Source organism: Palaemon carinicauda, chromosome 1, assembly GCF_036898095.1.
Source record: "Palaemon carinicauda isolate YSFRI2023 chromosome 1, ASM3689809v2, whole genome shotgun sequence".
NCBI lineage: Eukaryota > Metazoa > Arthropoda > Malacostraca > Decapoda > Palaemonidae > Palaemon > Palaemon carinicauda.
The window spans coordinates 264,902,424-264,923,810 of record NC_090725.1 but is presented as its reverse complement, the minus strand read 5'-3'; the positions used below and the strand labels follow the sequence as shown (position 1 = coordinate 264,923,810).

General features: G+C 42.9%; 1 protein-coding gene across 6 annotated transcripts in view; it reads right to left on the bottom strand.

Moving 5' to 3' along the window:
• uri (unconventional prefoldin RPB5 interactor) overlaps positions 1-21,387 on the bottom strand; it is a 145,294-nt gene that overhangs the window by 6,902 nt on the left and 117,005 nt on the right. The window lies entirely within an intron of this gene.

Here is a 21,387-nt window from a genome sequence, read left to right as displayed (position 1 = left end):
GCTCCTATATCCTTTAATCGTAGGTGTTGAAAGGGATCTCTCATTCCTAAGATGAAGAAGGAAGTCAGCTATTTGGATCACAGAGGTATTGGTAGAGGATATTGAATTGGCTCTACACCAGCTTCGGAAGACCTCCCACTTAGACTGGTAGACTCTACGAGTGGAAATTCTTCTAGCTCTGGCAATCGCACTGGCTGCCTCCTTCGAAAAGCCTCTAGCTCTAGCGAATCTTTCGACAGTCTGAAGGCAGTCAGCCGAAGAGCGTGGAGGTTTGGATGCAACCTGTCTACGTGTGGTTGACGTAGAAGGTCCACTCTTAGAGGTAGAGTCCTGGGGAAGTCGACTAGCCATTGAAGTACCTCTGTGTACCATTCTCTTGCAGGCCAAAGGGGAGCAACCAGCGTCAGCCGTGTCCCTTCGTGCGAGACGAATTTCTGCAGAACTTTGTTTATTATCTTGAACGGAGGGAATGCGTACAGGTCGAGATGGGACCAGTTCAGAAGAAAAGCATCCACATGAACCGCTGCAGGGTCTGGAACAGGGGAACAATAAAGCGGAAGTCTCTTGGTTATGGAGGTGGCAAACAGATCTATGGTAGGTTGACCCCACAAGATCCAAAGTCTGTTGCACACACTCTTGTGGAGGGTCCATTCCGTGGGAATGACCTGATTCCTTCTGCTGAGGCGATCCGCTGAAACATTCATATCGCCCTGGATGAACCTCGTGACCAGAGTGAGGTTTAGACCTCTTGACCAAATGAGGAGGTCCCTTGCGATCTCGTAAAGGCTCCTCGAATGGGTCCCTCCTTGCTTGGAGATGTAAGCCAAGGCTGTGGTGTTGTCTGAATTCACCTCCACCACTTTGCCAAGCAGGAGGGACTTGAAGTTCAACAGGGCTAGATGAACTGCTAACAGTTCCTTGCAGTTGATGTGGAGTAATCCTTGTTCCTTGTTCCATACTCCTGAGCATTCCCGTCCGTCCAAGGTCGCACCCCAGCCCGAGTCCGATGCATCTGAGAAGAGATGAAGATGGGGGGTCTGGATGGCCAATGATAGACCCTCCTTGAGAAGGAGATTGTGCTTCCACCACAGGAGAGTGGTCTTCATCTCTTGGTTGATAGGGATAGAGACTGCTTCTAGAGTCGAGCCCTTGTCCCAATGAGCAGCAAGATGGAATTGAAGAGGGCGGAGGTGGAGTCTCCCTAGCTCGACAAACAGGGCCAGTGATGAGAGGGTCCCTGTGAGACTCATCCACTGTCTCACTGAGCAATTGCTCCTCTTCAGCATGCTCATGATGCACTCTAGGGCTTGGTTTATCCTGGGGGCCGATGGAAAAGCCCGAAAATCCTGACTCTGAATCTCCATTCCCAGGTACACAATGGATTGGGAGGGAATGAGTTGAGATTTCTCTATATTGACTAATAGACCTAGGTCTCTGATTAAATCTAAAGTCCAATTGAGGTTCTCCAGACAACGACGACTCGTGGAGGCTCTCAACAGCCAGTCGTCTAGGTAGAGGGAGGCTCTGATGTTCGATAAGTGTAGGAATTTCGCTACATTCCTCATCAGATGAGTAAAGACCATAGGAGCTGTGCTTAGGCCAAAACACAGGGCTTGGAACTGATAGACAACCTTTCCGAAAACGAATCTCAGGAAAGGTTGGGAGTCTGGATGAATGGGAACGTGAAAGTATGCATCTTTCAAGTCCAACGAGACCATCCAGTCCTCCTGTCTGACCGCTGCTAAGACCGACTTGGTCGTCTCCATCGTGAACGTCTGCTTGGTGACATACTCGTTGAGAGAGCTGACGTCCAGCACCGGTCTCCAACCTCCTGTCTTCTTGGCCACAAGAAAGAGACGGTTGTAGAAGCCCGGGGATTGATGGTCCCGGACTATAACCACTGCCTTCTTCTGCACAAGTAGCGACACCTCCTGTTGCAATGCTAGCCTCTTGTCCTCTTCTTTGTAGTTGGGAGAGAGGTTGATGGGCGATGTGGTCAGAGGTGGTTTGAGGCAGAATGGAATCCTGTAACCGTACCTCAGCCAACTGACAGACTGTGCGTCTGCACCTCTCTTCTCCCAGGCTCGCCAGAAGATCTTGAGTCTGGCTCCTACTGTTGTCTGGAGAATCTGAGAGTCAGTTCTTTCCCTTAGATGTCCTGGATCCTTTCCTAGACTTGCTCCTGTGAGAGTCTGGACGGGAGCTTCCTCGGCTGGGGGCTCTACCACGAAAGGGCGGTATGAACCTCGTAGCCGGGGTATCAGCCACTGGGGAGCGATAAGTCTTGGGGACTGAGGTGGCAACCTTAGACTTACGAGCCGATGAGGCTACAAGATCGTGCGTGTCCTTTTGTATCAGGGCAGCCGACAAGTCCTTAACTAGCTCCTCGGGAAAGAGGAACTTTGAGAGTGGAGCAAAAAGGAGTTGTGACCGTTGGCACGGTGTAATGCTGGCGGAAAGGAAGGTACACAGTTGTTCCCTTTTCTTCAACACCCCTGATACAAATAACGACGCTAGCTCACCCGATCCATCTCTGATGGCCTTATCCATGCAGGACATTATTAGCATGGCAGAATCTTTGTCCGCAGGAGAGGTTTTCTTGCTGAGGGCTCCCAGGCACCAGTCGAGAAAGTTGAACATTTCAAATGCTCTGAACAACCCTTTCAGAAAATGATCCAGGTCTGAGAAGGTCCAACAAACCTTCGAGCGTCTCATAGCAGTTCTCCGAGGCGAGTCCACCAGACTTGAGAAGTCAGCCTGGGCAGAGGCAGGTACTCCCAAGCCTGGTGCTTCCCCTGTGGCATACCAAACGCAACCTTTCGAAGCGAGCTTCGTTGGAGGGAACATGAAGGAAGTCTTGCCAAGGTGTTGTTTAGACTGCAGCCACTCCCCTAAGATCCTTAAAGCCCTCTTGGAGGATCTAGCTAGGACAAGCTTAGTATAGTTGGACTTAGCTTGTTGTACGCCCAGCGAAAACTCAGATGGTGGAGAGCGGGGAATAGCAGAGACGAAGTGGTCTGGGTAAATCTCCCTGAGTAGAGCCAAGACCTTACGAAAATCAATCGACAATGGAGAAAGCTTAGATTCGTCCACGTCTGATGAGGGATCAAGGTGTGCCTCCTCATCATCCGACACCTCATCAGCAGAGGGTAGCGAAGCGATCGGACCAGAATGCTGAACCGCAGAGTCAGAACGGGTAGGAACAATAACAGAGGTTTCCTCTTCCAGTAACTGTTGAGGGAAAACCTGAGGCTCAGACTGCAAAGGCTGAACAACAGACGAAGCAGAAGGCAGGCGCATGGGTGAAGGAGGTTGACTCCTAGCAAGAGAGGTTGAACCCAAGGATTGCACAAGCTGAGCGGAGGACGGAGGCGGAGTAGTCCGTTCCTGTTCCTGTGAGATGAGCGGAGCATGAAGAGGTTGAGGCTGCGCAGAACAAGGTAAAGTTCTCGCAAGCTGAGGCTCCTGAGGCGCAAGTCCAGGGTGTAGAGGAGCTTGCCTTGAGGAGGGTTGAGCTCGCTGCAGCGATGGTTGAGCAGACAGACTCACGGAGGGGAGAGGTTGTTGTACCCCAACCGAGAGTTGCACCACTGGTGGAGCAGCAAGGGGAGGCGGAGGAAGAGTGGAATAACTCTCCTGATCCCAAAGCAAGGGTTGCCTTAAAGAAGGCTGAGGCTGAACACCACTGGGAACAGCGAACTCCGAAAGTGGCTCAACATCGTACGCCTGGCAGATGGTGCTGCGACCAGGCGGAGCAAGTGCAGGCTGGGCGAGCACAGGCGGAGCGAGAACAGGCGGAGGGAGTGTAGGCGGAGGAGGAGGTGCAACACTCTCAGCCCGACACTCACGCATCAAGTCCGAAAGCTGAGCTTGCATGGACTGAAGCAGGGTCCACTTGGGATCGGCAGAAACGATAACAGACTGAGGTAAAGTCACAGTCGGGCTCTGTTTTGGCAGAACCTTACTCCTCTTGGGCGGAGTACAGTCGACAGATGACTGAGGCGAGTCAGAGCTGAGCCAATGACTGCAACCTGGCTGAGCACTCGCGGACTGGACTCTACGTTTAAGCGGTCTCGAGACCTGAGACCAACGTTTCTTCCCTGCTAGTTGATCAGCGGACGAGAATAAGACGGGCTCAATCGTCTGCAGGTGGGAGTGACGGTCTAAGGAAGACACGCCCGCAACCACCGAGGATAGTTCTGTGCGCCTAACAAGGCCTGTCGAACCCTTAAGCCCTTCGACATTGCTTCTCCCCTGGGCATGGGAGCTTGCAAGAGGTCCCGGACTGGGAGGACGACTGGCTCGCACAGAAAAATCCTCACGCACCACACTGGCACCACTAGCACTTGGCACTGCACCGACACTAGCACTCGTCACAGCACTGGCACTATTTCCACCCACTGCACTCTTGACCTTCAGTTCTTTAACCTCGGCCATCAGAAACTTATGGTCACTTACCACTGATTCTACTTTATCGCCTAAAGCCTGAATAGCACGCAAAACAATTGACATATCAGGCGGAGGGCACACAGTAGGTTCGGGGGTAGCCACTACAGGGGTAGGAAAAGGTAGGGGATCATGAGGTGAGGAAAACATAGAAGAGTGAGAAGAACTTCTCCTAACTCTACCTCTCTCTAACTTAGATGAATATTTTAAAAGACGGACAAATTCCAATTCCGAAAGTCCGGCGCATTCCTCACATCGATTTTCTAATAGACAGGGCCTGTCCCTACAGTCAGAACAAGCGGTGTGAGGATCTACCGAGGCCTTCGGAATACGCCTAATGCAAGACCTACATCGTCTATGGGAGGGGGCTTGCGAAACGTCAGACATCTTGTTTCAAAGAGTTAGCCAAAGGGTGATCCAAAAACAAGCAAAATTCGTTAACCGTTATATCAGTATTATATAAAAGCTATCTAGCTAATATAAAAAGGATTCCAGTAAAGCGACAGCCGTTAATCTGAGAGAATACTTCACCAAATATCCGTGAATAAACTCGAAGACCATAAGCGTATCCCAGAACGTCTAGCCGGAAGCACGACAGAGGAATAATTGAGGAGGTGTCAACAACAAATGATTGAGTACCTGGCCACAGGTGGCGCTGGTAAGTACACCCCCTTCTAGTATTGTGATAGCTGGCGTATCCCTCCATAGAATTCTGTCGGGCAACGGAGTTGACAGCTACATGATTATCGGGTAAGTTTAATATTGAAAAAATCAAGGAGCTTCCTATGGCATTGGAGAATGCGTATACAAAATATTTTGTCAAAATTTCTCTTACTTTCATAGTTATAGGGTATTGGTAAAAGTATCTCAATATGCCGAAAACATTGATATGTACAAGAAAATGCAGTAATTCTTCTGGTATTGTAAATTTTGATAATATTGCATTTTAATATCAAATGAATTGTGAGCAATGGCATCTGTTGACATTCCTTGAGTCATATACTGTATAGTGCTTAGTTACTTCAGTCTTCAGTGTAAGGTAAAACGTTGGGGGAGTGAGTACACGTTTTAGTTTTTCTCTTGACATTCCCTTTGTTTTACGTCTTTTCTGTTTTAGAAAGAATTTCATCATGCCAAAGAAGATAAGACAATACAAAAATCTTCCTAACCGCTCAAATATTCTCATCATATCAGCGATATTAGTGGAGTTGGTGAAGGAGAGAGAGAGATTAGGAAAAGACATGGTGGGAGCAAGCAGCCTAAAGAAGGAAGATATAGTGCAAAGGAATCTTCATATATAATTAGATTATGATAAACTTTATAGTATTTGTTTATTAATACCCAAAGAAAGGGATGCGAAATTCACAATAATCATGATTTATTAATGTTGTCTTTGTAAAAATACAAAACATTTGAGTTTGACTGACTTCCACTTGCTGTTATGTCTGTTTTTCTTTGTTTTGGCAAGAATCTCAACATGCCAAAAAGGAAAAGACAATCAAAACATCTCACTAACATACAAAAGAAGAAAATTCACCCTAATATTTGCCTAATTGCATAATATTAGCGATATTATTGGAGTTAGTGGAGGAGAGAGAGAGAGAGAATAGGAAAAGCATGGGGGGGGGGGACCAGGAGCCTAAAGAAGCAAATAAGAAATTGGGCACAGGGATCTTCATTTAAGATTAAATTATGATAAATAACATAGTTTTATTGTATTAATACCCAAGAAAAAATGCAAAATTCATAATAATCCTAATTTATCAATACTGTCTTTGTAAATATACAAAGATAACCTTTGAATAGCCATATCTCAAAACTTCATATTGTATCTTCTCCCACAGTTTTAAAATGATAGCCCTGAAATTTGGTATATAACTTAGAGGAACATTAAAGAGTAATGAAACGACATTATTTGATCCAATTTTTTCCTATTTTCTTCCCTTTTCCCCCTGATTTATAGGGTTTATTCTTTTAACCATAATGAAAAAATTCATATCTAGTAGGAAATGACTTTTAGAAAAAAAATTCTTCATTAGGTGGGAGGTCTATATATGGTAGTAATCACAGGTTTTAATATTAGGTATAAAGGGAGGAGATAGAATTGGAAAAACGATTATTTTCAGGATAAATAGCATAGGTGCCATAAAACCAAAGGTTAGGTCCAAAAATCATATGCAGTTAGATGTCCCAAGTCACTTTATTAGGTGGTAAGAATATCAAAGTCCTGTCCTTGAAAAACGACATTGGCCAGCCGGCTCCCTTAAGGGATTCAGCAATTGCAGATCTACATTCAGGGGATAGAATTGATGCAAAGAGTAGCATGATCGGCCTATGCAACAAGCTTGTTTTCTAGGCCAAACCACATATCATGTGAATATAGTATGAAAAGTATTGGGCCAAGAGCATTAACCTGATTAACATCAGATATCACATTCCTATACTGTACTCACTATTGTGCCCATCAACAACTCTTTTCAATCTACAGTATTACTTGAAAAATTAATAATGATGCTAAGAAAAGACCCACCCACTCTCAACTGTTTCAGTTTGAAAACAGGGGCCTCATGATTAATACTGTCAAATGCTGTACTAAAATCAAGGCCAATTATACAAACTTCCTGACCACAATCAAGGAATTTCTGTACAGCATTGGAGATTGTAAGGACATCATATGCACCAAGGGTTTTATGAAAGCAAAATTGTAAACTAGGGAATAGATGATTACCTTCAGCAAACATATTTAGACATTTTGCCAAAGGATGTTCAAAAACTTTAGATCATATGGGAATTATGAAAATTGGGCAGTAATCAGCAGGACTTGAACTACTTTGAATGCATTTACACAATGGAGTAACATTACCAATTCTCCGACAAGTGCTAATAGAACCTTTTTTCCTAACTTGCGCAAAATAACAGATAACTATGGAGCTAAGAAATCGGCTGTCTTTATAAAAAACAAAGGAAAATACCATTTGGGTCTATACTTCCATAAGCATCAAGGTCCATCAAGAGAGCTTTAATTTCGCGAGATCAAAAACCTAAAGTAGTTAGCTTAGCCTCGGGAAAACAGGAATAAGGAAGATGAAGTTTCTCATTACTCTGCTTACTATCAAATTAGCCATAAGGGTTGCCATTTCCTTTGGACAGTGAGTAACAGAGCCATCTGATTTAAGTAAAGGAGTAACTGTTGTGTCACCAAAAAGTGCAGATTAATGTGTAGCAACAATCTTATGTTCCTGGGTTGTACCAGAAAGGGTTTCTTTTATAGTTAAAGTGTATTCCTTTTCAGTTGAAGCATAAACTCTCAGAAAAAAAAGCTCTAAACTGAGTATAGTTATTCAAAGTCATATCAAATTTGTTACCCTTCCAAAGATGATATAACAAATAATACTAATAATATACACTGAGTAACCTACATCAAAACCTTGAGTAAAAGACTGACTTGCTGGGTTTGAAAAGGACATTCTTCAATTAAATTTACTTTTTAATGATGAACCAATGGGATATACTGTATTAATTTATAGATGTCTGAAGTAACTGTTCACTACTATATCCTTCTAGAACCTAAAAGACTTTACAACAACAATCAGGACATGACTATCATCTGCATCTTTCCCCTCTAGTGGGCGAGCTTCTCAAGGCTAAAAGGACCTGTGAGACGTGTGATGTGGCAAAAACAGAATTTTAATCAAAATAAATTTATTTTGATATTCACCTGATGTTCATATTGCTTGTCCTGTAGAAACTTGGGTTTATCAGTGTTTACCTCTACATCTTTAAAAAATACTATTTTCTCTCCTTTTAATAGACACATGTCTCTAGTAAAGTAATAAGACACACTACCCATTAATGATAAGAAGCAAAGCAATTATGAACAAGGGGTTCTGTAATTTTAGTCTCTCAGTCGCGATGGTTTGACATACTCCTTCTTCAAGATTGTGATAAGTTTTAATGAGTTTTATTGTCTTCTTGATTTATTATTGCACAGGGACATACTGTGACTTAAATAAACTTTGTGAGGAGTAAAATGCCTCTTATGAAAAAGTATGTTTCAAGTGAGAAGAAGACCCAGAATGTGATGAAATATCTCCTTTTAAAACTTATGTGGCATTTTTGTTGCATTTTTCCTACTATACAATTCTGACTCCTGTATAAATGGGGATGTTTTCAGAGCGAGCTGAAACGGCATTTGAATTCATTTACAAGATTATTATTATTATTATTATTATTATTATTATTACTTGCTAAGCTACAACCCTAGTTGGAAAAGCAGGATGCTATAAGCCCAGGGGCTCCAACAGGGAAAATAGCTCAGTGAGGAAAGGGAACAAGGAAAAATTAAATATTTTGAGAAGAGCAACAATACTAAAATAAATATCACTTTATAAACTATAAAAACTTTAACAAAACAAGAGGAAGAGGAAGAGAAATAAGATATGAGATAGAACAGTGTGCCCGAGTGTACCCTCAAGCAACAAAAATCTAACCCAAGACAGCGGAAAACCATGGTACAGAGTCTATGGCACTACCCAAGATTAGAGAACAATGGTTTGATTTTGGAGTGTCCTTCTCCTAGAAGAGCTGCTTACCATAGCTAAAGAGTGTCTTCTACCCTTACAAAGAGGAAAGTGGCCACTGAACAATTACAGTGCAGTAAGAAGAATTGTTTGGTAATCTCAGTGTTGTCAGGTGTATGAGGACAGAGGAGAATATGTAAAGAATAGGCCAGACTATTCGGTGTGCGAGTGTATAGGCAAAGGAAAAATGAACCGTAACCAGAGAGAAGGATCCAATGTAGTACTATCTGGACAGTAAAAAAGACCCCCATAACTCTCTAGTGGTAGTATCTCAACGGGTAGCTGGTGCCCTGGCTAACCTACTAAGAGGTGGTAAGTGCGGGGGAAAAGTCCCAGTCCTCCACCTGTTGGAAGATCTTCACTTTGAACTTATGGGTCAGGAATGAGAGTGGTGGTTGAAGACTGAAATTTAACCGAAGAACTTAGGTTTGATTAACTAGAAAAAATAAAAATTGGTTTTAATTTTTTTTTTATTTGTACCTACTGTATATGTATATAAACCTTTCGTCTTTTAAACGGGGACTTACTGCTTGGTGGATTGGAAGTCCCCTAGATCAAACTGCTTGGTTCTTTGTCTTCCCTCGATTAGTCAACCTACCTGGTCCCGTAAGGGAGCAAAGGAGATCACTCTAGTATCTACTCTCTCTCATGGGATGAGTAGACTGATAGAGCCTGGCCTGTCATTGGTCAACTGAGAAATCCCCTTCCTTAAAGGAGATATCAGTCTAGCATATCACCCTGTTGTATGATGATCAATGGTTTGGCATAAATAGGGAAGATGAGATATTTCTTTAGAATAAAGAATGGAGCTCTCAGAAGTGTCATTTGCCAGCATCAAGTCAGATCTAGCGAGCAGCATTTTTTACCACTTCAGCCTACGAAAGGGTACAGAAAAATCAACAGCCAGTTATTCTATTTTTCATTCTAGACTTACATCTATTCATTAGCATGGATAAGATGCTTCACGTCCTAGATGAGAGTGGGGCTGGCTACACAACTACTTGAGCAGTTACCACAAGACAAGCACAATGGCATTAAGGATATGTGAGTATACCCCTCGAAAGTAAAAAGCCATGAAGGTAGTCTGGTATTTCCAAACTCCAGACTTCAACACCTGGCCGACTGGAAGATTCCTCTTGAAGGTTAGGGTGGGGCCTATACACTTGAATTCCCGAGCTCTGGTCCTATTATTATTATTATTATTAAAGGGAGGAGATTAACCAGCTAAATGAGTCAAACTTGACTTACAAAGTTATCACGATTAACATCGGGAAGAAAAAATATTATTTACATTAATGTTAAATAAATAAATTAATTAATATATATATATATATATATATATATATATATATTAATATAATGGATAAAAAATAAATAAATTATGAGGTAAAAATCTGTAATAAACAGAAACTTGAATCTTACCGACAAAATCTATGTTTCTTAAAAAGTTAAAATCTTAAAAACTCAGAAATTCTCAGTCTGATAAATTTTTTCACCAAAACATAAATCTCTACTCTTTAAAAACTTTACAATTGCTAAAAAATGTGTTTCAAAGTTAATAAACAATGTGTTTCAGAGTTAATAAACAGTCACACATATTGCACCTGGGTACTGCTTCACGAGGTGTGTACATCAAATACCCCCGTGTAAGTTTTGTGTGACCTGTGTGCAATCGGGCTAACATTACTTCTGTCCTTTCTCTTTGCAATGACATTTCCCATAAAGAAACAACTGGCTTTATTTCTTTTAACTTATTACTATCAGATTTGTTATTCCACTGATCTTGCCATTTTGTAGCTATAAAATACTTTAAGAGGATTATGTAATCTTTCAAGGGGAGTGTAAAAGCTTGCTTTGGTAAATTGATTGAAGATTCAATCTTCAAGTTCTGGTCCTAGCTGGTACCTAGACTCTCTCAGCAATAAAGGCATATGTGGTACAGATCAACTCACTAAGCTTGAAACATCGTTTTCCTTAAAATCTCTTTTTTGTTACTGACAGAAATAATAAAAAATGTTATTTTCCTTAGTAAAATAAATTTTTGAATATACTTACCCGATGATCATATAGCTGCATCCCTGCTGCCCGACAGAAAAAACCTACGGGCGGAATACGCCAGCGATCGCTATACAGGTGGGGGTGTACATCAACAGCGCCATCTGTCAAGTAGGTACTCAAGTACTCGATGTCAACAAAGAACCAATTTTCTCCTCTGTCCCACTGGTTCTCTATTGGGGAGGAAGGGTGGGTCCTTTAATTTATGATCATCGGGTAAGTATATTCAAAAATTTATTTTACTAAGGAAAATAACATTTTTCAATATCAAACTTACCCGATGATCATATAGCTGATTCACACCCAGGGGGGTGGGTAGAGACCAGCATTACAAGTTGACATTATGAGCTAAGTATTCCGTATTTCATTTTAGCAGTTATTCAAAATAACAAGCATAAAATAAATAAGTACCTGGTAAGGAAGACGACTTGAACAATTACTCTGCCTTTTTAAGTACGTCTTCCTTACTGAGCCTCGCGATCCTCATAGGATGCTGAGCGACTCCTAGGAGCTGAAGTATGAAGGGTTGCAACTCATACTAAAGGTCCTCATCAAAACCTCTAATCTAGGCACTTCTCAAGAAATGATTTTGACCACCCGCCAAATCAAGTAGGATGCGAAAGGCTTCTTAGCCTTCCGGACAACCCAAAAATATTTCAAGAGAAAGATTAAAAAGGTTCTGGAATTAGGGAATTGTAGTGGTGGAGCCCCCACCACTACTGCACTCGTTGCTACGAATGGTCCCAGAGTGTAGCAGTTCTCGTAAAGAGACTGGACATTCTCAAGATAAAAGACGCGAACACTGATTTGCTTTTCCAATAGGTTGCGTCGAATATATTTTGCAGAGATCTATTTTGTTTAAAGGCCACGGAAGTTGTGACAGCTCTAACTTCGTGTGTCCTTAACTTCAGCCAAGCTTGGTCTTCCTCATTCAGAAGGGAATGAGCTTCTCGTATTAACAGTCTGATAAAAATAGGATAAAGAATTCTCTGACATAGGCAAAGATGGATTCTTAACTGAACACCATAAAGCTTCAGACGGGCCTCGTAAAGGTTTTAAAATAGAACTTAAGAGCTCTTACAGGACATAATACTCTTTCTAGTTCATTTCCAACCATACGATAAGTTTGGAATATCGAACGATATTGGTCAAGGCCGAGAAGGCAGCTCGTGTTTGGCTAGAAAACCAAGATGTAGAACATGTAGCCGTTTCGGATGAGAATCCGATGTTCTTGCTGAAGGCATGAATCTCACTGACTCTTTTAGCTGTGGTTAAGCATATCAGGAAAAGAGTCTTAAAGGTGAGATCTTTCAGGGAGGCTGATTGAAGTGGTTCGAACCTGTCTGACATAAGGAATCTTAGAACCACGTCTAAATTCCAACCAGGTGTAACCAAACGACGCTCCTTCGTGGTCTCAAAAGACTTAAGGAGGTCCTGTAGATCTTTATTGTTGGAAAGATCTAAGCCTCTGTGACGGAAGACTGATGCCAACATGCTTCTGTAACCCTTGAAAGTGGGAGCTGAAAGAGATCGCTCTTTCCTCAGATATAAGAGGAAGTCAGCTATTTGAGTTACAGAGGTACTGGTCGAGGATACGGATACTGACTTGCACCAGTTTCGGAAGATTTCCCACTTCGATTGGTAGACTCTAAGGGTGGATGTTCTCCTTGCTCTAGCAATCGCTCTGGTTGCCTCCTTCGAAAAACCTCTAGTTCTCGAGAGTCTTTCGATACTCTGAAGGCAGTGAGACGAAGAGCGTGGAGGCCTTGGAGTACCTTCTTTACGCGTGGCAGACGTAGCAGGTCCACCCTTAGGGGAAGAGTTCTGGGAACGTCTACTAGCCATCGAAGTACCTTGGTAAGTTATTCTCTCGCGGGCCAGAGGGAAGCAACTAGAGTCAACTTTGTCCCTTCGTGAGAGGCGAACTTCTGCAGTACCTTGTTGACAATCTAGAACGGAGGGAATGCATATATATCTAGATGAGACCAATCTAGTAGAAAGGCATCTATAAGAATGACTGCTGGGTCCGGGATAGGTGAGCAAAGTATTGAGAGCCTCTTGGACATCGAGGTTGCGAAGAGATCTATGGTTGGCTGGCCCCAGGTGACCCAAAGTCTCTTGCATACATCCTTGTGGAGGGTCCAATATGTTGGAATTATTGTCCCTTCCTACTGAGACAATCTGCTAAGACATTCAAGTTGCCTTGGATGAAACTCGTTACTAGTGAAAAGTCTAGACCTGTTGAACAGGAGAGGAGGTCACTTGCGAACTCGTACCATGTCAGAGAGTAGGTCCCTCCTTGCTAGGAGATGTACATCAAAGCAGGGAGTTGACCGTGTTCACCTCCACTACTTTGCCTTGAAGGAGAGACCTGAAGCTTTTCCAGGTCAGACGTACTGCCAGAAGCTTCTTGCAGTTGAAATGCATTGTCCTTTGACTCGAGTTCCATAATCCCGAGCATTCCCTACCGCCTAAGGTCGCACCCCAGCCTACGTCCGATGCGTCTGAGAAGAGAACGTGGTTGGGAGTCTGAACAGTCAGGGGAAGACCCTTTCAAAGGTTGATAAAGTCCTTTCATCAAGTCAGACCAGACTTATCTTCCAGAAATCGGGATCGAGACCGCTTCTAGCGTCTTGTCCTTTTCCAGTGAAGAGCTAGATGATACCGAAGAGGACGGAGGAGTAGTCTTCCAAGTGACACCAATTGAACCAAGGATGACAGTGTCCTAACCAGACTCATCCACAGCCTGACAGGGCCGTGTTCCTTCTTCAGCATCTTCTGGATGGATAGCAGGGCTGGGGGTTGATCGTCTTGTTCAGCCATATCCTCATCAGAGGGTTCCTCATCCGAAACTGATGAGGAAACGGCAACGGAGTGGGCAACGTCTGACTCGCTGAATCCGGCCGCACTGGTGGATGCGTGACGGAGCCGGACACAAGATCATGGTACTGCTGCATAGTCTGTGAACTGTCAACCATGGGGACGCGAGGAAGTACAGCGATAACCCGAAACTGTCTAGACTGTCTGGGTTGTGCAGACAACCCCTTATCGGGTTGCTGAGGTTGCCGCACTGCGTCACAACAAGTCACCTCTGCTGGTTGTTGAACATCTTCCTAGTGACACACTGAACGTCCACAACCACCTCCGAGAGTCGCTTAACGTCAACGTGCGACTGGCAACCCACACTGGGTCGCACCGGTGGAGGAACCATCTCAACTGGCGGACGTGAGTAGGATACCTCAGCGTCAACAGGGCGTACAACCAACCGGTAGGAAGGTTGTTGGCTAGAAGGTTCTTCTCCGTAAAAAATCCTCTATCAAGGACTAAGCTTGGACTGCATGTCTTGCAACAAAGCCCAAGGTCTATGGGAGCAGGTGTGGCAACAGACGGGGTTAGCGACTGAAGCGGAACCATTACCATCCCTGGAAGCATGTTATGCTTTAATTAAAGTCCATAGGAGGCTAAGCAGCTTAAGGCTCCTCTCAAAATGACAGAGTCCTCAAGGGAATATCAGAAGGAGGGAGAAAAGCACTTTCTCATCTACCGGAACCATGTCCGAGAAAAGCTAGGTTATCTCAGTGAGGGTTTCACTGGTGCATAAGCAGCAGACCAGAAGGCAACGTTATGTAACTGCTTGACAGTCTATGAGTTGGCAACAACCAAAGCTGTGTGGGGAAGCCTCAACTCCTGACTGACTAGTCTGCTGCGGGCGAGTGGCGGTAACCACAGTGTGTTGCGGAGGCTGACACACCGTGTCAAAACACGGCAGCTTGTGGTAGCTCACGCACGGCAACGGAGTGCTCCGTGTGTCTGAGGGAGTCAGCATGCGTCTGGCAGGGTCGACTGCGCATGGGTGGAGGAGCTCTCACAACAAGAGTGTGGGAGCAGGCAGCCATGCTGGGCGCACAACCGTGGCAGGCTGTAGGCCAACGGGTGCATCGTCAACCTTCTCCGCAGTCGGAGTGTGGGAGCTGGCAACAACAAAAGCGGAGTGCTGGTGCGTGGGAGGGACTGCCGTGGGTTGCGGAGCATGCCGCATTGCGTCAAAACACGGCAGCTTGACAGCACCTTCCCACTGCTGATGCGGTAGCTCACGCATGTCAACGGAGGGTGCAGCATGAACATGCGTCTGGCAGGGTCGACTGCGCATCGGTGGTGGAGCTCTCACAGGTGGAGTGTGGGAGCAGGCAGCCGCAGTATCTGCTGAGCGCACAACCGTGGCAGGTTGTAGGTTAACAGGTGCAGTGTCAACCTTCTCAGCACGATACTCCTGCATGAAAGCAAGCTGAGACTGCATAGTCTGCAGCATGGACCACTAGGGTCTACAAAAGACGGCACCAAACGGAACTACTGTCCGTTGTGACTGAGGGTCTAAAACAGCTGGTGCGGCAACAGACGGAGTTACTGCCTGTTGCGGTACCACCTTGCCTCTCTTGGGAGGTGTGCAGTCGTCGGATGACTGCAGCGAGTCCGAACTGACCCAGTGGCTACACCTAGGCCGTTGGACTTGCGCGGAAGGGACCGACTTGCACTTAAAAAAGCTGCAAGATTTGGTCCATGGTTTCTCGAGAAACCTCTTCCGCAGACGAGGAATAAATGGGCTCTCTCGTCTTTGTGTGGGTGGGGCGATCACGTCGGCAACGTGTGTAGATACACCCGAAACCACCGAGGGAAACGTCTGTTCGTCGATCAAGGCCTGTGGAACCCATAAGTCGTTCAACATTACTTCTCCCCTGGGCTTGGGAGCTTGTAAGAGGTCCCGGACTAGGTGAACAACTGGCACGAACAGACGAACCCTCGAACGCAACACTGTAACACTTTGCGCATATCACTTTATCACTTTGATTTTCTGTTTGCACTTATTTCACTGAAATCGAAACTTTAACTGATTTCTACCTGAAACACGCAATCCTATCCTTCATTAAAAGGTAGTAATTGCGAAAACAGTTTTACAATGCAACAGAAAAACATAATTAAAGATAAAGAATTCAGTGGCTGGAAAAGAGACTAAACACTAGATCAAATAAACTACGTTTAAAATCTCTCACCGCATAAAGCCTGGGAACAAGAATAAAACTCTAGAAACGTTTTACCTTCTTCCCCTACAGCGACTAGGGAGAAGAGTAAAAAACGAGAACAACGTTACCCGCTTGAACGAAACGTTTATTCTCCTCTCTCTCCCTCCGTCTCTATCTCTCTCTCTCGACTTAGAACCTGAGAGAAGAGCCCAATTATATATCGTTAAAACATATTATTGCTAAAGGAAAAAACTGAAAGGTTTCCCAAATAAAAAGTTCCTTTATTAGAATTTAAACCATTTAAGCTAAGAAAGAATGAACGAAACGCTAGAATCGGTTTACTCTTACTGCAACGTGAAACCGTGAAATACTCTCTCTCTATCGTAACGATAGAGCGCATGTTGAACGTTCTGAACGTCAACAACTGCGGAGACAAAACTAAACGTTAGTTCCTCTTTGAAAACAGTACGAGACTATCAAAGAAATTCTTTCAAAAACATTAAAATTAAAAAAAAAAAGTATAAATTCTTAAAAGGTAAATACGATATGACGGGCTCAATGTTAATTAACTTCGGTTCCAAGTAAGGACCGCCTACTATTAGGAAAGGTTGCATATAAACAAACATAAAAATTGATTTTTATAAGTTTATAATAAATGGAAAGTTAATCGAAGAGGCCTATAAAGGCGGAGAGATATAAAATAAATAGATCTATAACTTGTTAAGCAAATTACCAAAAACCTAAACACACTTCCGTCTAAGGGAAGGGTCGGCCATTTAAAAGTGAAAGAGAGTCCATACTCTCTTCGTCACCAACACTTCCATCTAGGGGAAGGGTCGGCCATTTAAAAGTGAAAGAGAGTCCATACTCTCTTCGTCACCATAATTAAATCTATCCGAAACGAGTTCAAGTTTTGAACTGAAGATAAAACCCCTGCATAGCGAAAGCTCAAAACTGGAATAGTGTACTTCACCAAATAGTTGTGAAAACAAATCCAATTAGTAACAGCGTATTTAGTAGGTCTTGCCAGTGGCACGACAGAGAGAAAATTGGTTCTGTGTTGACATCGAGTACTTGAGTACCTACTTGACAGATGGCGCTGTTGATGTACACCCCCACCTGTATAGCGATCGCTGGCGTATTCCGCCCGTAGGTTTTTTCTGTCGGGCAGCAGGGATGCAGCTATATGATCATCGGGTAAGTTTGATATTGAAAATAAGGAGTTGCTATGACTCAAGCTAGAGGTGTCAGGTCCTCTTCAAATAGCACAGCAGAGCCCTCATGGGAGACAAAAGCATCTCCTATTGATCACTATCCAATACTTTATGCAGAGAAGGGATGGAGAAGGTCTCAAATCAAGAGTTGTATGCCACAAAGCCTGGCACAAAACATGAGGAGACCTCTTTCCACCTAACTAGTTTGGGTCACTGAGTAAGAGAGAGCTAAGGCTAGTGAAAAGAGCCTTGAGAGTCGGATCTCTGTCTGAAAACCTTGTCAAAGGCTCACATGGGGTACGAGTAACAGCCTCAAGAACAATGGTCATATCCCACTAAGGGCGCCTGAAATCCTGGGATGGTCAAGACTTTTTGAAGCTTCTCATTAGCATAGACAACTCCCATGAGGGAGAGAAGTCTATACCCTTCAGTCTAAAGACCATAGCCATGGTTGTGGTGGCCGATATGGTAACGTCCCTCACTGCTGAGCGCCAGACTGGGGTTCGAATCCCACTCAAAAGCATTAGTTTCTTTGGTTGCTGTAATCTCACCACCCTTGTGAACTAAGGATGGGGAGTTTGGGGGAGTCTATAAGTCTATCTGCTGAGTTATCAGCAGTCATTGCCTGGCCCTCCTTGGTTCTAGCTTGGGTGGAGAGGAGGCTTGGGCACTGATCATATGTATATATGGTTAGTCTTTTGTTCCTGCCATTCATGAACAGCCTTTAAATCTAAGAAATAGCCTTTGACAGCCAAGACTGGGAGGTGCTTCTCTTGGCGAAGGAAGAGGAAGAAATCTTTGATCTGTGGTAGAGTTTCTCTGACTGGTGAATTATCCCTTGTAGGACACCAATTACATCAGATGGCCCACTTCCCCTAGTAGACAGCTACAGAGGACCATCGCAGGAACCCACATATCTCCTGTGTAGTGCCTCGCAAAAAGATTTTTGCTCGGAAGAGATACTGGATAGCCTCCAACCATGAAGTTCCAGTGACTTCACAGACTGGTAGTACCTCTGAAGACGTGGCTGACAGAGGAGTGTTATCCATAGGGGTAGTTCTCTTGGAACCTTCACTAGAATTGGTAACAGTATGGATACTCCTTGTCATGAGGCCAATTGGGAGCCTCATCCCGAGTCCTGGAGTAATCAACACTAAGCTGATCAGAGGATGGATCAGGTTGAATGGAGGAAAGCCGTCTGCGTTCAGGTGATCCCACGGGCATTGGAAGGTATCTTCAAGCACGGTCAATGGGTCTGGAACAGATCAAAACACAGGGAGCTTCCTGTTTAGCTGCATGGCAAAAAGGTTGATCCCCTGAGAACCCCAAAGGGCAAGAAGCCTCTCAGCTACACAAGGATGTACAGACCACTCCAACAGTATTGAATGCTGGTTTTGCAATCAGTTTTACTTGAGTAATACTGTTTGTCAGTAATAAAGTAAGAAGTGTTTTTGAAATACCTTCCTTCACAGAATCTATAATAGTGGTTACATCTTGTGTTATAAAAGATAAATTTGTAGACCTTCAGGATTTGAATATAATATTGGATTATCTGACCTGCTTTGATAATATTGTTTCAGAGGGAATTTCCCAGGCTGTATCAACCTTTGTGTGTTATGTAATTAAGAAAAGAGAACGAAGTCTATGAAGCACAAAGCATTCATCAATTTCTTCGCCTATATCAGAAGATCCAGATAAGGTAAGATAAATCTAGACTGCTGGTGTTGTAGCCAAAAGGTCTTTGGACTATGATAAACACTGGTCCCAAGTAATTAGGAAACCTTCCAAGACACTGCATCTCTCAAGGAGGATAATAACACATACGATGATCTGGCCATCTTGAAAATTGCAGGCCTGATGGCCCTGGACATTAATTTTCCAATTCCTTAAACAGGAATTCAAGTAAAATAAAATATTCAAGGAATCAGCAATGAAAAATCAGTGAAGGTTAGATGCAGAAAGAAGTTCAAAGGTTCTTAAACATGAGATTTTTCTACTGAACCATGTCGTTTGTCAGGCGATTAAACAAAAGCTTGACGTGAAGGTTGGAGGCCCTACGCAAGGGAGGAAAAATATATCTCATGAACTTTGGAATGCTCTTATTTAATTTTGGCTGCATCAGGCTGAAGTATACTTCCATCACCGAGCACCAAAAGGGCAAAGGTCTTCCTAAAGACCCCACATTGGTGTAGACCTCTTAGGAAGCCTTAAATACAACACCTTACAAAAGAAAGACTGGGATAACCTAATTTATGACCTTCATAGTGATTAAAGACTAAAGAGCTAGTAAAAAAACAGCCATAAATTGGATCAAAATTCTCTCTGGCAAGAAGACCACAAAAGGAGGACCAATGGGATTATTGTATCATCTATACACACTCCAGTAGCAAACAATATATCATGGATGCCTAGGCCAGACTCTCAAATTCTTTTCCACTTTATCTAGGAGGGAGAAAGCATCATTCAACCAAATCAATTCCTTGATAGACTAAAATGGAGGGGGAACTTCAGATATACTTCCAGAAGCATAACAATCTGAAGAGGCATCAGAGGAATTCCAAGTTCACAAGGGTCGTATAATTTCTTCTGAGCAAGTTGACACCAATGGCAAAGCATACCCAATGCACATCTCAAACATTAGTTGAAGAGAGTACTTATGGCTCAGACACAAAAGCCACAAGATTTGGGATCCGCTACAATGAGGAAGAGAAGCCATCACAGGTCAAACAAAAAGTAAATAATACATGGAACAGACTTCACAAAATAGCAAATAGCAAAGCCAAGATCACTGGCATAGGAAAACTTTTGAACTTAAGGAACACTCACAAAATGAAAACTTACATAAACTATGAACTATAACATCAAAATGATAATTCTGTATGATACAAGAAAGCCAAAATATTAAAAGAATGAATGAAATCACCACAAAGCATTAGGTAACACCAACTACCTAAATAAAAAAGTTAAACCAATCTGAGAAAAGCAGTTAAACAAAAATATGGAACATGCAGACACAATATCCACAGAAACTAAGAGATAAGGCTCAGACAAAGTCATGCTAATGGCAAAATCAAAGGCATATTAGAACAAAAAAAACCCTAATAAAATTATCTTAGAAGAAATACTATATCAAATAATTAAGGCAGTATTGAACAACTGAAAACAGCTTTTCTGGGAGATCAACGATGTTTGACTTTATGACAGTCACACAAAAATGTTAAAAGCTTTTCAATCTTAATCAAAATGAGTTGGTGTGATAAAGATTTTGACATTATTATCTATAAAGCAATCTATAATTAATAGAGTTGTGATGACGCAAACACAAAATGAAGAATAAAAAAATTAAATCTCATAAATAAACATATCTGGTGTTTGCATAAACTTATTACAAACACATCCATAAATAAACAAACCATCAGAATCACTAATGCAAAAATCATACTTTTGTACATGAAAAAGGTACTCCCTTATGCATTACACCCTAAGCCTATTTGCACTCTTATATCAGATCAAGAGTTGATCACCCATTGACAACCCCAAAGCATACTTGGACTTAGCAGAAAAAAAGTATTCTTAGATGAAAGCATTCTATAGAATATAGGAATATTAACATGGCAAGCTCAATGAGAAGAGATAAACTGAGTACTGATTAGTTGAGTGATTTCAGCGGTATTAGCAGGTAAAACAGTCACATTGATTCTGGCTCTGTCTTATACAGAACTATACATAAAAAATTCACAATTATATATACTTTCTGCTATCTAGAGAGGATAAGGATGAACAATCACAAACACACTTTAGAATGACAAATGTTGTTGTGGATGATGAAATTAAAATTTAATCATTGAAGGTTCAATATCTAAATCCATGCAAAATGAAACACAGTCCAAAGTCAAATAATGGAAACCTCTCACATTATAAGAACTGTTCTGTAGTTACTCAAACCTTGGGGTTTCCTCTCTTCATGGCCATTCCCATTTATTCAAAAGTAAGGGTATTTATAAGCTTTATGAGCCTAGAAATATTTGGAGAGTATTGCACAAAAAAGCATTATTAACTAAAAATAAATACAAA